Source organism: Prionailurus bengalensis, chromosome A3, assembly GCF_016509475.1.
Source record: "Prionailurus bengalensis isolate Pbe53 chromosome A3, Fcat_Pben_1.1_paternal_pri, whole genome shotgun sequence".
NCBI lineage: Eukaryota > Metazoa > Chordata > Mammalia > Carnivora > Felidae > Prionailurus > Prionailurus bengalensis.
The window spans coordinates 89,427,687-89,444,116 of record NC_057354.1 but is presented as its reverse complement, the minus strand read 5'-3'; the positions used below and the strand labels follow the sequence as shown (position 1 = coordinate 89,444,116).

The 16,430-nt window shown below is 38.0% G+C and overlaps 1 protein-coding gene across 8 annotated transcripts in view; it reads left to right on the top strand.

Moving 5' to 3' along the window:
* Positions 1-16,430, top strand: part of EXOC6B (exocyst complex component 6B) — a 615,219-nt gene that overhangs the window by 31,141 nt on the left and 567,648 nt on the right. The window lies entirely within an intron of this gene.

Genomic DNA, 16,430 nt, shown 5'->3' with positions numbered 1-16,430 from the left:
AATCGGAAACAGGCTCCAGGCTCTGAGCCATCAGCCCAGAGCCTGACGCGGGGCTCGAACTCACGGGCCGCGAGATCGTGACCTGGCTGAAGTCGGACGCTTAACCGACTGCGCCACCCAGGTGCCCCAGTACTATGTTTTTTATTGAGGACGAGCAAAATGTTGTCCTTTAAGATAATGACTCAGGCTCTTCTCCAATCAGAGAACACCATTCATGTGGAGTATGTAAATTGGCAAAGTGGTTTTTGAATAGCTCTGGAGGAAAAAATCTTTCTAAGGGCTTTATTAACTTGAACTTTTAAGTCGGTTGTGTAGTATGGAAACCTGTGACCAGAACTTAGAAAGTGACCTCTTTTCAATAGACAAAGTTCTGGGAGTATATAAAGCTGGGAAAACAGTCTCCCAAAGGTATACCAGCTTTAAACTGTCATTGTCTCAATTATCAACTTTGGACAGCATGGCCCAGAATTTGCCCTTGTTAACCAGACTTACTAAAAAAAAGTCAGAAGCTTATAATAAATTAATTCTAAACACACACACACACACACACACACACACACACCCAAAAACTCAGGTGTCCTTTTTGGGTTTTATTTCCCATGTCACTAAACAAAGTTGGTCATGAGTTTTATTTTTGGATCCCGGCAGTCTTTGACAAACTAGGAGGACAAACAAGTCCCACGTAACTTAGAATCAGTTCTAAATTACAATAGTTCATTGATAGGAGAAGCCGAGAGAAATTTCTCAAGTTACTTGAAGCAGAGTTGTAAAGGTTTCATTTCACAACAAGAAGTTACTAGAAAGACTTTGAAATTCCTCGATCCTCCTACTTGTTTCCCTGTTTACTAGTGTACTAGAGCCAATCATACGTGGAGATTGCCTCTAGAATAGCTCTTTTCTTCTTCGTCATCATCGTCATCGTCTTCATCTTCGCCTTCATTTTCTTCTTTTTAGAACAGCTCTTTTAGGAGGTAAATGAAGGAGAAATGATTATCTGTTCCAGAAGTGAAGAGGGGCTGCAAATCTAGGTTGCTGTATACCTGAGCAGATTTATTTCTGGTGCTCCCATTTTGCACCATTAGGTTCTGTTCATCAAATACAAATTAAAAAAAATTTTTTTTAAACATTTATTCATTTTTGAAGGGCAGAGGGACACAGAGCGTGAACGGGGGAGGGGCAGAGAGAGAGGGAGACACAGAAATAGAAGCAGGCTCCAGACTCTGAGCTATCAGCACAGAACCCGACACGGCGCTCGAACTCACGGACCGTGAGATCATGACTTGAGCCGAAGTTGGCCACTTAACTGACTGAGCCACCCAGGTGCCCCTCAAATACAAATTTTAAAGAATCTTTCATTCAGATCAGTATGTTGTCAGTAAAATGATTATTTACTAGTAATCAAACCACTCATTTCTCCATGGCTGTAGGATGGGCTGCACCAGACCCTGTGTAATGTTCTTGTCCACAGAGTTACAACACACAAAATAGACAGCCAAACCTTTTGAAAACAAGTAAATAAAGATTAAACTGACTTGGAAGCAAATGAAGAGAATGAGTCCAGCAAAATTCTCAAACTAGTTTTGGAAGCAAATGAAGAGAATGAGTCCAGAAAAATTCTCAAGTAGTTTTGTTTTCCTATATACTAGAATTGGTAGTCAAAGCAGCTTCATCCTGTTGATGGAAAGCCAGGGGTCAGAGAACAACCTGCTATTCTTTATCTACTTGAAGTTGGAACCCCAGAGCTAGATAGAGCTTTATCATTAACTACTCGGAAAGAGTAGGTTATAAGTTATGTACGTAGCTGGGAGGTTCCGGTCAGCCTAACCTCTATGAATTTGTATAGTCTGATGTCTTTTTTTTTTTTTTCAACGTTTTATTTATTTTTGGGACAGAGAGAGACAGAGCATGAACGGGGGAGGGGCAGAGAGAGAGGGAGACACAGAATCGGAAACAGGCTCCAGGCTCTGAGCCATCAGCCCAGATCCCGACGCGGGGCTCGAACTCCCGGACCGCGAGATCGTGACCTGGCTGAAGTCGGACGCTTAACCGACTGCGCCACCCAGGCGCCCCTAGTCTGATGTCTTTTTAAAGACTTCTAATTCACTATGGAGGTTCAGGTATGGTCTAAATTAGGTTTTAATTCTTAAGAATGGTTGCTTTGTACAGTTGTGCCGGTTGTATAGTGCATAGCTGGGCTACATTTAAGGTGCTGCCAGTTACAGCATAGATAGGGTAGATTTACATATTTATTAGGGACAGTTTTCCAGTAGATGGCAGGTAGGTATCTTATAGAAGGGACAGATGCAATGTGGACAAGTGTAGACCCTACAAGACTGTAAATAAGAACTCTTTTTAAAGTTGTATGTATAGATGCAATGATTTTAAGTCCACTATCCATATATTTACCCCATTTCCTCTATGTATTATTTCTCTCACATTTTCCTTACTTTAATAGTGACAGGTTTTTTTCTTTTTATCGAGAAATGAGCTCTTGAGTGGATTTGCTTTGAAAGTGTTTTAGATTTTTATTTTTGGTGTGTTCACAATTTAGCAACTCTGAGGCCTTAGTATGGATGTTCCTACCAAGTTGAGATGACCTAATACTTGGACCCAGTTAATAGCTCCATTGTATGTTGAATAAACCTCACATCTTTGCCAGAGTTTTGGGTATTACTCAGTTGTGATTCTATCAGTATGTGGTCAGCTGGGATTCCAAGTTCATTTGTTATTTCTCAGAGTTTCCAGAAGGTTGCCCTGAGTAGCACCGGGCTTTTGATAGTATTCACCATGTGGTGCTTTTGTTTCTAAAGTTGGGTTTGGGAGTCTTGTTATTTGTTCTTTTTGCATCAAGATTAGTCACAGTTGCTGTTTTACTTCTGACATTTCAAATAGTTTTTGAGGTCTGTATCCTCAAAGATTATCAGCAAGCAAACTCTCCTGGTAGGGACATCACCTACATTTGTTTGGATTTATGTGGCACACAATACCAAAAGGAGTTGAAATTAGCCTGTGAGGTCACTAGGTTTTAAGTTCATCTAAAACAGTGGTTCTCAAACTGGAACGTAGATCAGAATCACCTGGATGACTTAATACAGACTCGGGTAGGTCTAAGTTTCTGATTCAGTAGGCCTGGAGTGGGGCCTGAGAATTTGCATTTCTAACTAATTTCAGTTGACATTGATACTGCTGGTTTGGGTACCACTGCCCTAAGATAAACTTGCCTTACTCTTCTCTAAATTTATAGGTTCAGGTCTTTGAGAAAACTGTCAGAGTCTTAGAATTCTTTTTTTCCTAAGATGAGAAGGTATTATTTTTCCTGACTTTAAAAATAATATATGTATAGGGTAAAAAATTCAAAACATAAAGCAAAGCTTAAAGATAAAAGTAAACGTTACTTAAAATCCCATTGTCAATACGGTAAGCCAGTTTTGGTGAACTTCATTCCAGATGTTTTTATATGCATTTATATAAATTTATAATCTCATCCCAAACGATTTCGTTTATACTTGATATTTTGTAATTATACTTGTAATTTTGTAATAATTTGTACTTCTAAAATTCAACAATATACAATAGAGATATATATCAAATTAGTATTCTGTTATATTGCACAATTTATTCAGCCAATGATAATGGTAAATATTTAGATGGTTTCCAATTTTCTAGCAGTCACAAGCTCTTATACTATATCTTTTGTATATATCTCTAATCATTTTATTGTGAATTCCAAGAAATGGTATTGCTAGGTCAAAGGAGACGTACATTTAAAATTTTGATAAATATTGCCAGATTGCCTCCAGAAAGGGAATGTTAAGTAACACTTCCACTAACAGTGCCCAAACTTTGTCTGTAAACTGCAGTGATTTTTAAGATAGCAAATTTCTTTTATCTTCTTATGTTAGAAATGTTAGAAAATGTTTTAGCTAAGATGGACGCATCAAAATTCTCTTAGTTCTGGGATAGAAACTCGTTAGCTTTACCCCCTCAAATTTTGTCAAGGTTCTGATAAGATTGTTTAGATTGGTAAGCCTCAAAACACTTTCTCAGACACATCTTTATATTCATGATGCTGAAAGGACTTCAAAAGACAACTCTGTCATTTGTCCTTCATTTAAGCTTTGTGGAAAGTGTCTGAAAAGGGCCTATCACAGGATAGAAACAGTCAACATGGTGCTTTAGGATTTAGGAATCATCTGGTGACCAGTGAAACAACTACAAATATCCTGAAACTTTAGGGTGTAAAAGGAAACCTTGAAAATAAGAGCCAAACAATCTTTTCAGTCATGTAAGTTTTTTGTTTGATTTTTGCTAGTTGTCTGTTTTTTTTTTGACAATGTATTTATATCAGTAAACAGAACACTCATCCTCTTAAAGTGTATTTATTTATAAATTATAAATGCAAGTACTAAAATATTATCAAACACACACAGGAAAATAGAAATTTAAAAGGGTAAGAGTAGGATATTGATAGTAAAGATGCTAATTTTCTTTCTGTACCTCAGAAACTGCCATTCTTGCAAGGTTTCTTTCTTTTTTTTTTTTAATATTTTTTTAACGTTATTTATTATTGAGAGACAGAGAGACAGAGCATGAGCAGGGGAGGGGCAGAGAGAGGAGACACAGAATCTGAACAGGCTTCAGGCTCCGAGCTGTTAGTACAGAGCCCGACGCGGGGCTCGAACTCAGAAACCACGGGATCATGACTGAGCTGAAGTCGGGCGCTCTACCAACTGAGCCACCCAGGCACCCCTCAAGGTTTATTTCTTAAGCATCATCTTCTATAGAGGCATATACCTGAACTGAACTTTTATACTGTGTGTAGTGTAGACACAGTATATCCCAAACACCATTTTGATAGTTTGTTCCTGAGCCTCATAATGTACGTTATGTGTATCAGCTTCAGAAAAACTAAAGTTCGTTGTAATCACCACAGTGGAGAATAAGAAGGAAGAAGATATTATTCGTTCCTTTAGGTGGTTGGTAAAATTGTACATAATGTCATTGATAGAGCATGTGGTATTTTGACTTTAGATTCAGTTCTGTTTGGAACCATACTGCAGGGGCACCTGCAAAGCTTAAAGATAAAAGTAAACAGTACTTAAAATCCCATTGTCAATACAATAAACCAGTTTTGGTGAACTTCATTCCAGATGTTTTTATATGCATTTATATAAATTCATAATCTCATCCAAAATGGTTTCATTTATACCTGATATTTTGTAACCTACTTCTAAAATCCAACAATATACAATAGACACAGATACATATCAAATTACTATTCCGTTATATAGATTGCGGTTAAGTGTCTGACTTTGGCTCGGGTCATGATCTCATGGTTCATGAGTTTGAGCCCCGTATTGGGCTTTCTGTTGTCAGTACACAGCCTGCTTCAGATCCTCCTCTCTCTCTGCCCCTCTCTCTCTGCTCCCACCCTCTCTCTCAAAAATAAACATTAAAAAAAAAAAAAAGGTATAGTGGAAATCATTTTGTCTCGTTTGTCTTTATTACCTAAATTTTAGTAGTGCTTAACAGCCCAATCCCAGACTCTGGGGTTAGACTACTTGGATTCAGTTTCTGGCTCTGTTACCTATTCACTGTGTGAGCTTTGGTGAGTTACTTTCCCTTTCTGTGCCTTACTTGCCTCATCTGCAGAATGGGGCTCATAAAAGCATCTGTCTTATGGGGCTCTTGTGAGAAATGATCTATGTTGTAGTCAATGCTTTTACTAAATGTTTGCTATTATTAGTACTGTTCATTATTATGAAGTTAATGTCAAAGTAATATAAAAAGGAAAATTTAAATTAAATTAGAACTTAACAAGTGTAAAATTCTCTTATACATCTACCAACAGATACTTTGATATTTTATGACAAGCAGAATGGCATATCTTTCTGGAGTCCTACTGCTTGGGTTTGAATACTGGCTTTATAGTCACCTCAGTCAAGTCAACTTAGATTTGCCTTGGGTTACTCAACATTTAAATGAGTGATAATAACAGTACATATCCCATTAAATTGTTATGAAAATTAAATGGATTATTACATGTATAGTGCTTAGAAAAATGCCTGGGTGTTATGAGTGATCAATAAAAACTGTTTATTCTTTACAGATACTCAAAAATAAAATTCTGAATTTTACTTTTCAAATACATTTCATAAATTTTTTTTCATGTTATTTGGCTATATTAATAATTTTTTAAATTTAAGTTTATTTATTTATTTATTTATTTATTTAAAATTTTTATTTATTTTTGAGAGAGAGACACACACAGAGTGTGACTGGGGGAGGAACAGAGAGAGGGAGACACAGAATGCAAAGCAGGCTTCAGGCTCTGAGCTGTCAACACAGAGCCCAATGCGGGGCTCGAACTCACAAACCATGAGATCATGACCTAAGCCAAAGTCGGACGCTTAACCCACTGAGCCACCCAGGTGCCCCTAAGTTTATTTATTTTTGACACAGAGTGCGAGCATGAGCTGGGGAGGTACAGAGAGAGGGAGACACAGAATCTGAAGCAGGCTCCAGGCTCCAAGCTGTCAGCACAGAGCCTGATGCGGGGCTCGAACTCACGAACCATGAGATCATGACGTTGTCCGAAGTCGGACGCTTAACCGACTAAGGCACCCAGGGGTCCCAATATATTAATAATTTTTTAATGTCTATGTAATGTTCTATTGTGTTGAGATACTGTAAACCCTAAATTATAATTATCTCACTTCTCTGTTAGAAATAAGATGTTTTAGGGGCACCTGGGTGGCTCAGTGGGTTAAGCGTCCGACTTTGGCTTAGGTCATGATCTCATGGTTCGTGAGTTCAAGCCCCGCATCAGGCTTTGTGCTGACAGCTCAGAGCCTGGAGCCTGCTTCGGATTCTGTGTCTCCCTCTCTCTCTGCTCCTCCTCGCTCATGCTCTGTCTCTCTCTCTCTCTCCTTCAAAAATAAATAAAAACATTAAAAAAAAAGATGTTTTGCTTGTCCTTTTTTTTTTTTTTTTTTTTTTGGTCCCATTTCTTCAAAAAGAAAAGTTTATTCTTTTTGTAAACATTTCAAAAATGCAATTTCTTTTGCATACATTTTGAAATTAAAATACAATTTTAAACTTTAATTTAGAACCCATTTTAAACAATATTTAACTTGGGGCGCCTGGGTGGCGCAGTCGGTTAAGCATCCGACTTCAGCCAGGTCATGATCTCGCGGTCCATGAGTTCGAGCCCCGCGTCAGGCTCTGGGCTGATGGCTCGGAGCCTGGAGCCTGTTTCCGATTCTGTGTCTCCCTCTGCCTCTGCCCCTCCCCCGTTCATGCTCTGTCTCTCTCTGTCCTAAAAATAAATAAACGTTGAAAAAAAAAAATTAAAAAAAAAAACAATATTTAACTTTAGTCCAAATGACCACATAAATTATACCTGGCAATAAATCTATCACTATTATTATCTCATACAGCTGTCAGCTTTTTCTTTTTCTTGTTTACCCAGTTGCTTTTGTGTTACTGTGCTGTTTGTGAACTTTCTAAGTACCTGTACATGCTATAGACTCGTCATCTACATGTTTTCGTGAGGATCATCATGAATCCTTATGATCATGTTGCTTTGGCCTGTGTTCTCTATTTTTTGTGGCCCAGCATTTGAAACTTAAAAATATATGTGATGGGACCTATTTTATTTGGTTACTATTTGGTGAGATACTGGGATTTGTTGTGGTTTATGGGAACCCTTGAGACCAAATATGTTAAAATGGCAAAGTGAGAAAATCTAAACTCTGCTATCATTGTATATATACTTCTTTAAATGTTAGAACCTGTTTTGGTAGATCATAAATGTGTGGTATTTAGCAGATTGGGGCTCCAGGTAGTGCATTTTGATTAGTGGTTATAAATATCTAGTATGTCACTATTTTAAGTCAACATGTTACAGGTCTTTAAAAAAAATGTATTCAATTTTTTATAGTTTTTCAATTTGAATTTGGGTAAGGTTAATATAAGTTTGTGGTAAAGCTAAAGAATTGTAAAAATCAGATGTAATTATTTTTCTTTTCTCCATAGAGTTACAAAAAATAGATTTTCATCTTTTGTGTTTATCTCATAACAAGTAAATGTTTGGGATAGAAAATGGCTAAATTTACTTTTACTGTCTCTAGAGATGTTCTTTTTCATTTAATTGTTTGGTTTATAAACATTTCTTAAATATCTACTCTGTGAATTACTGTATTAGTCCCAAGGGAATATAAAGATAAAATTAGGAGAATATAGTTCATTGAGAATTTCTTTGGCAATATACTCAGATGCTTAAATTGATAAACCATGCCTGTTTGACTAATTTCTCCATAATATCAGATGTTTTATGGGAAGTGAAATTAGTTGTATCATTCTTTTTTGTGAGTAGTTTTTTTCTCTTAGGGGTGGGGGTAGGGATGAAACAAAATTCTCCATATACTGATATAATTAAAAAAATTTTTTATTTTTTATTTTTTATTTTTGGGACAGAGAGAGACAGAGCATGAACGGGGGAGGGGCAGAGAGAGAGGGAGACACAGAATCGGAAACAGGCTCCAGGCTCTGAGCCATCAGCCCAGAGCCTGACGCGGGGCTCGAACTCCCGGACCGCGAGATTGTGACCTGGCTGAAGTCGGACGCTTAACCGACTGCGCCACCCAGGCGCCCCCCCAAAAATTTTTTAATGTTTATTTTTGAGAGAGAGAGAGAGGAGGGGCAGAGAGAGAGAGAGGTGCGGAATCTGAGGCAGTCTCCAAGCTCTGAGCTGTCCACATAGAGCCTGACGCAGGGCTTGAACTCATGAACGGTGAGATCATGACCTGAGCCAAAGTCAGACGCTCAACCGACTGAGCCACCCAGGCGCCCTTCCATATACTGATATAATTATTGAAGCTGTATGATAGGTACACAGTAGGAGATTCAGTTTCTCTAGAACTTAAATGAAATACTATTTTGGCAGATATTTTGATCCAGTTTAGTATTTCTAGAAAACATACAGGTCTAATTTGTGGTAATTTCTTTCTTTTTGATTTAGCATTTGATTCAGTTTGTGTTTCAGTAAAATTAATATTTAGTCTAGATTCACTGCATACCAAAGTGGGAAAATCAATTACTAAGAACCAATGTAGAAATAATGTATTTCTTATAATTAAGCATGTTTTCCTTAAAAAAATTTTTTTTTCAATGTTTATTTTTGAGAGAAAGAGATACAGTGTGAGTGGCAGAGGGGCAGAGAGAGAGGGAGACACAGAATCCAAAGTAGGCTCCAGGCTCCGAGCTGGCAGCACAGAGTCTGACATGGGGCTCGAACTCACGAGCCATGAGATCATGACCTGAGCTGAAGTCAGGAATTTAACTGACTGAGCCACCAAGGCGCCCCACATATTTTCTTTTTAAGACACAGAATATATTAAGATTTTTCTGCTGTTTTCTAGGTAACCAGTTTTCCATTGTGGAAAATTTTAAACATGCACAAAAGTAGAGAGACTAGTATAATAAATCCCCACCAAGTCTTTACCATCTATTTAGCTAATAAAAGAAGGGTGAAGAGGGTCTGGCTTAATTTTGCTAGACTGCAAATATTCAGGGAGGATTTAATGCAGGCCATCAACTTGATGACCTTATTGATTCATACATAAGTGGTAAGAGGACTGTCTAGAGACATTTTAAAACTTAATAAAGGCAAAGGTGGACTGTAGTATCCTTGAAGCTCATTTCAAACTCTGCATTTCATATAAGAGTGTAAATGGAGGCCCAGAGAGGTGAAGTGAATTGCTTGAGATTATAAAATTTAATGGGAGAGTTTGGATTTAAGTTAGATTCTCTAACCCAAATGTGGTGACTTTTCTCCTTTGTTGGTAAAGTATATTGTTTTGGCTGTACTTTGTATGGCTTTGAGTTTATGATAATTTTTCCTATGGTGCTGTATTGGACTGATTCCCTGAGAGAGTCCTTAAATTGTTGTTTTTTTTTACTTAGTCTCTTCCCTCTGATCCACCTTCAGCTTAGTTGCTCCTCCTCTTAGAAAAGATCCAGATACTAGGGGCACCTGGGGGTGGCTCATTTAGTTGAGTGTCCGACTCTTGATTTTGGCTCAGGTCGTGATCCCAGGGTCCTGGGATTGAGCCCTGCATTGGGCTCTGTGCTGAGCATGGAACCTGCTTACCAGTCTCTCTCCCCCTCTGCCCCTCTCCCCCACTTGCATTCTCTGTCTCTCTCTTAAAAAAAAAAAAAAAAAGAAAGAAACAAAGAGAAAAAAAATCCAAATTCTAGGCCATTTCATCCTTATCCTGCTTTTGTATTCTTTTATATAGAGGCTTCTTAGCTTTTTGTTAGCTCCCCCCTCCCCCCTCTCCCCCCCCCCCCATATTGGACTGAAAAGTAGAAATTCTTCTTTATGTCTAGCTAGAGTATCTTCCATTTCTGAGGAGTCACTGAAAAAAGGGACATTTTTGTCAGGACCAGGCAGAGGTATAACAAGAAACAGAGACATAATTTATAAATAGCTCTTCCCTTGTCCCTTCAGAACACCACCCTTGCTGAGTAAGAGTACCGAACTAATGCTCCTTGGGTAGTGTCAGAAAGGATGGTCCAAAAAAAAGATGGAGAGGTCAGTGGTGCTATTGGCCTCAGGCATCATGATCCCAGTTTTGGGATTTCTGGGGGGAGCTATTCCTTTGACTCTCACTTCACTCCTCCTGTTCCTTCTATCTAAAGTCTCTTCCCTCCATTAGAAGTCTTCCCAGAAATTTAATTTATCTACTCTGTACCTCCCCTCTTGAGAAGTATGGTAGCCTGAGGTGTATTTGCATAGAATTAATTATACTCTTTGGTAAGTTTACTTTGCAAAATAACCTTATTCCCTCTTGGCAAATTATTTCCTCTTTTATGGGTACTCTCCTCTTGTGGTCTAAATGAAATTGCTTCTGGTTGCAAATTGAGTTAGTTGTCTCCTGTGTCAGTAGAGACCAGTGAGGATGCCTGGGAGATCTCTTCCTTCAAATCTTTTTTTTTTTTTTTTTTAAATTTATTTATTTGGAGGACCTGGGTGGCTCAGTTGGTTGAGTGTCCGACTTTGGCCCAAGTCATGATCTCACCGTTCAGGAGTTCGAGCCCCACATGGGCTCGCTGCTATCAGTGCAGAACCTGCTTTGGATCCTCTGTCCCCCTCTCTCTCTTCCTCCCCTGCTCATGCACTCTCTCTCTCAAAAATAAACAAAAAACATAAAAAAAAAAAGACTTAAAGTTTATTTTGAGAGAGAGAGAGAGAGAGAGAGAGAGAGAGAGAGAGAGAGACAGCCTGTGCAAGTGAGGGCAGAGAGAGAGAGGGAGACAGAGAATCCCAAACAGGCTCCGCACTGTCAGCACAGAGCCTGATGTGGAGTTCAAGCTCATGAACTCTGAGATCATGACCTGAGCCGGAATCAAGAGTCTGATGTTTAACCGACTGAGGGATGCATGAACCTCTGTCCTTTCCCACTTTCAAAACTCTTGTGATTGCATTGGGTCCATCTAGATAATCCAGATTAATCACCCTATCTCACAGCTGAGTAGCAACTTTAATTCCACCTTTAATTAAAGTACAGCTTTAATTGCACTTTGCCATATAACCTAATATATTAATAAATTCTGGGGATTAGCACATGGGCATCTTTGGTGGGGTCATTGTTCTGCCTACCACAGGAAAGGTAGTTTTTATGCCATTCCACTGTTTAAAAACTTGGTTAGCTTATTGCTTACAAAAAGGGATTCTTATTTTTGGGGGTCGGGGAGTGGGACCAGAATCCAAATGCAATGATATGTATGATTTCTTTCACCACAATAAAGGTCACACAGAAATTCTGTAATAGTTTTGGGAGGGCCTCTTCTTCTCCTTCTTCTCTTTTTTCTTTTCCTCCTTCTTCTTCTTCCTCCTTTTTTTTTTTTTTTTTTTTTTTTTAAATTTTATTTAAGTAGTCTCTATACCCAGTATGGGGCTCGAACTCACAACCCTGAGATCAAGAATCTTCTGCTCCTCCAACTGAGCCAGTCAGGTGCCCCTTGGCAGGGCTTCTTAAGGCCTATCTTTTAAGGCCTTTCAGTCTAGCCCTAGCTTAGCCTCTAGCTCTCCTCTTTCCCTGGCCCCGTCTCCCAACCCCAGTAATCTGGTTTTCTAGCTGAATGTTTCTCCAACCCTCAAACATCTATGAGACGGTATAAAATTATGTAATTAAGACTGCCCCTTTCCAACCAGGATTGAGAACCTCTGATGTAGCCACACTGGACTGTTATTCCTAGAGATTTTCATCTCTCTTCTCCTCCCCTCCCCTCCACTGTGTAAATTTCTTCAAGGTCCTTGTGAGATGGCATCTCTCCTGTGATGTTTTCCTGACTCAATTCCTATTAGAACTTCTCTGTTACTTCTTTTCTACTTACATCTCACACTTTTTATGTTTCTTTTATAGCAATTAGTTTATAATATATAGTTGTCCACATTTGTTTCCTGAACAGGTTATGAATTCCTTATTTCTAGCACCTACTGCAGTAAATGAGTCATGGTAGGTACTCAGTGTTCATTTTGGTCATTTATCAAATAGCAGTTACTGAAGTTATTCATATACTTATGATTAGATCATAAACTGTCAGCACTTTCTCTAGGGAGTAAACAAAGGAAGTAGAAATTTATAAAGTGGTAGGAATGCATTAAAGTGTTTTTGATTATTAGTGGAGTTTATATGAATAAACTTTCTTTTCTGGTTTTTTGCTCCACATCTCCCTAAAATGTCTGGGTGATAGTCATCAAATTTCAAGATTATCTTTATGATTATATTTAGGACATTGACTTTGGAGAGTTCTGGAGGGAGGGTCACTTCAAAACTAGTTAGTTATCTATCATTCCAGAGCAGTTGATACTGAGTTAGGTTAGGTGGTCCATGTGACTGCATGTTTGGAGAGTCATGTCATATATAAGATGCCATAGACAGAGAAACAGTGGTTTCAAATATGGGCTCCAAATCAGAAGTCAAATGGCAGGTTATCTGTGTTTGATCAAGATTGAGCTGTTTCTAACAAGGACAGCTCTCTGTAGCATGTGATTTGATATGATGGTTACTGAGTTTACTGAGGAACATGGCAGTGGTTCATGGGAGGGCAGTTAGTTCCTCATGATTTGAGTTCACCTCTCATCCCTAATGCCGAGGAAGTCTTTACCAGTGGACACCTCCCTTTTGGAATGGGGTTTCAGGCAGCTCTTGCTGGCTCCAGTGGAGGGATCGAGCCCGAGTTTTAGTTTCCCCAGCACCTTCTTCACTTCTATTTTATCAATATGTCTTATGTACTGTCTATATAAGTAGACAATATGCCCATGTGATGTTTGTAATTATAGGTACAGATTATTCTGGCATCTTCTTATATACCTTATTCTTTCTAGTTCAAAGTTTAGCTTCTCAGTGCTAAAAGAGGCTCATCTTCCAGTTGAATTATCTTCTTTTAATAGTTTTTTTTTCTTAAGCTCTACCTAGCAGCTTCTTCTTATATCTCATTTTCCTGTTTGCAAAGATTGTCTTTTCAACCATTTTCCACCTGACAGCCATACCCACTCTCCAAGGCTTATGTCATTTGTCATCTCTTTTTTCTTGACTCCTACAGGTGGCTAAGTAATTCATTTTCTTCACTTCTGAAGAACATTGTTCATACCTCTATTATAGAACTTATCACGTTGTTCTTACTTGTCAATTTTCCTTCCCCTCAAGACTAAACATTTTGCCTTCCTGTGAATTTTGTATTTAGAACCAGTGCTTTGTAGTAATAATTTGGGATGGCGAAGGTAGGTCTTTATTTGCAAAAAATTACTGTATTATAAATGCAACCTGTTTTTAGGCAGATTGGTTTTAGGAAAGAGTCTATATCGAGGTCATGGAGCTGAATTCTTTAGATACTATATGCCTCTTTACCATTTGGAAAGTTTTTGTGTACCTTTTGTGTAGGTCTGTGTCTGTCTGACCTAGATCACTGCCCTAAAGAAATTCTTGTGCATTTACATTAGGTTACATATAAAGGAAATGGTCACCGTAACTGATATTCATAATAGCTAAAACATGGACACAATTCAGATGTCCAAAAATAATAGAATTGATAAATAAATCATTGTATGTTCATATGGTAGAATATTATACAATAATGAAAATGGATGTTAACTATACTGGGATTAAAAAACTGAATAAAAAAATGTATTAACCATAGGTAAGATAGAACAACATGGATTCATCTTTTGTTCATATACTATTGAAAGAAACAGGGCAGGTAAGAATACAGTTCTATATTTCCTTTGTATAATATTCAAGAATAGTGAAAACTAAGCAGTATTGTTTATAGATGCATACATATATTGTAAAATATAAAGAAGAGCAAGGAAATGTTATCATAAACTCAGGCTCATGGTGACCTCTGGGGGAAGGAATGAGGTAGTGATGGGGGAGGGATACTATGTAGGGCAAAAGTAATAATGATTGTGGTAACCAAGTGATTTGGGGCCAATTATCTTAACCTCTTAGCTTCACTGTCTTTGGCTATCAACTCAAATAATATAATCACCTTATGAAAGTGGTAAGGATTAAATGAAATAAACTATATAAAGTAGTTAGCTCAGTGTAGCTCAGTGTTTGGCTAATAGTAGACAGTAAAAACTAAATGATAATGTTTTCTTATTATATTGTGTCTCTCACTGATTTGAGGTAGATGCTGTTGGCTTCTGGCAGGGAGGATAAAATTCAAAAGAATTGGATAAAATTCAAATAAGAAAATACAGAAATAATGATAAAGACAAGGAAGCTGTATTTGGATGCTATCACTACTTTGTGTATATACCTTGCTCGTTGGGCATACTATTTTGTTTAATCTTCAAAATAACCCTGAGACCAGATTCAATTATAATAGAGTTAACCCATGTGTCATTATTACCATCTTACAATAGGTCGGTTAATTTTTTTCAGTGTTCTATAGCTAATAAATGGTAGAGCTGAGATTTGAATCAAGATTTTTTTTCATTGTGCTGTTACTAATGACTAAATATGACTTGAAAGTTACCATAAAATAGCATTGCACATGTAAATACTCTTAGAAGTATTTAGTCAAGTTACACCCTGGGAAAGTTCTACTGAAGACCATTAGCTCATATTCATTTCCAGGGAGGGACTCCCATTTTCCATGGCTATGCAATGGAAGCTAATTGCTTAAACTAATTTAGTTTATTCCAGGCCTCCAGGATTTAAAAAAAAATATTTTTTTAACGTTTTATTTATTTTTGAGGGGGGGGGAAGGGGCAGAGAGAGAGAGAGAGAGAGCGCGCTCGCGAGAGAGAGAGCGGGGGAGGGGCAGAGAGAGAGGGAGACACAGAATCTGAAGCAGGCTCCAGGCTCTGAGCTGTCAGCACAGAGCCTGACGTGGGGCTTGAACCCACAAACAGTGAGATCATGACCTGAGCCAAAGTCAGGCGCTTAACTGACTGAGCCACCCAGGCACCCCTAGGCCTCCCAGATTAATACTAATTTTACAGGGTCTAATCTGAAAGGCTGAAGCTGGGATTTGGGAAATTATTTGGAATCTAAATTTCAGTGAATTTAAGATTGCAAGCAAAAATTTACAGGGTTGTTTGTTGTAATACATTGCATGTTGATTTATTGTGTGCTTACTGCCTTTGATGTTTACTTTGAAGCTTGCTTAGATTTACAGTATACTCCATACTCCAAGGCTTAAAAAGGTGACTTCATGAAGGATTGCTTATCCATATATATCCTTTGGGTATTGGCTCCTTCCCAGCTGTATTTGTTCTCTCATCATTATTATTTAATAAACATTTATGTAGCCCTTGGTTTTAAGTTTATTTTTAATAGGCCTATTTTCGGTTCAGAAAGTAGGGTTAGTGCTGCTTTCAGTTTAAGCGTAAGATAAAATTAAATAGCTTTTAAATATCACCCAGAGAGGTTGTAGTGGTATCGAGATGTATATTCTCAGCTCCAGATTGCTTGTTAGTGCTAATAGTAATCCTCTAGTCTAATTTGCTAGACGCTTATTTTTTCTACTGAGCAATTTTGGATTAAAATGGACTGCTTTTGTCTTGCCTCCTACATCACTTAAGAAAGGAGCTATGAACAGTTTGTTCACTATATTTAGCTTTAAAATTTTAGGAAGCCAGAGTAAGCTGAAAGCGTAGCTTTTTGTGGGACTGCTTTAGGTCCCAGAAACTATGTGAGTGACCTTTTAATAAGCTAATTACTGAGCCTTTGAAAAGGCCCGTTTTTACATTATTATTATTTTTAAAATTTACTTTATATTATTATATATATTTTAAATGTCCACTTATTTATTTTGAGAGAGAGTGAGCACACATGAACAGGGGAAGGGCAGAGAGAGAGGGAGAGAGAATCCCAAGTACGCTCTGTGCTGTCATCACAAAGCCTGGCATG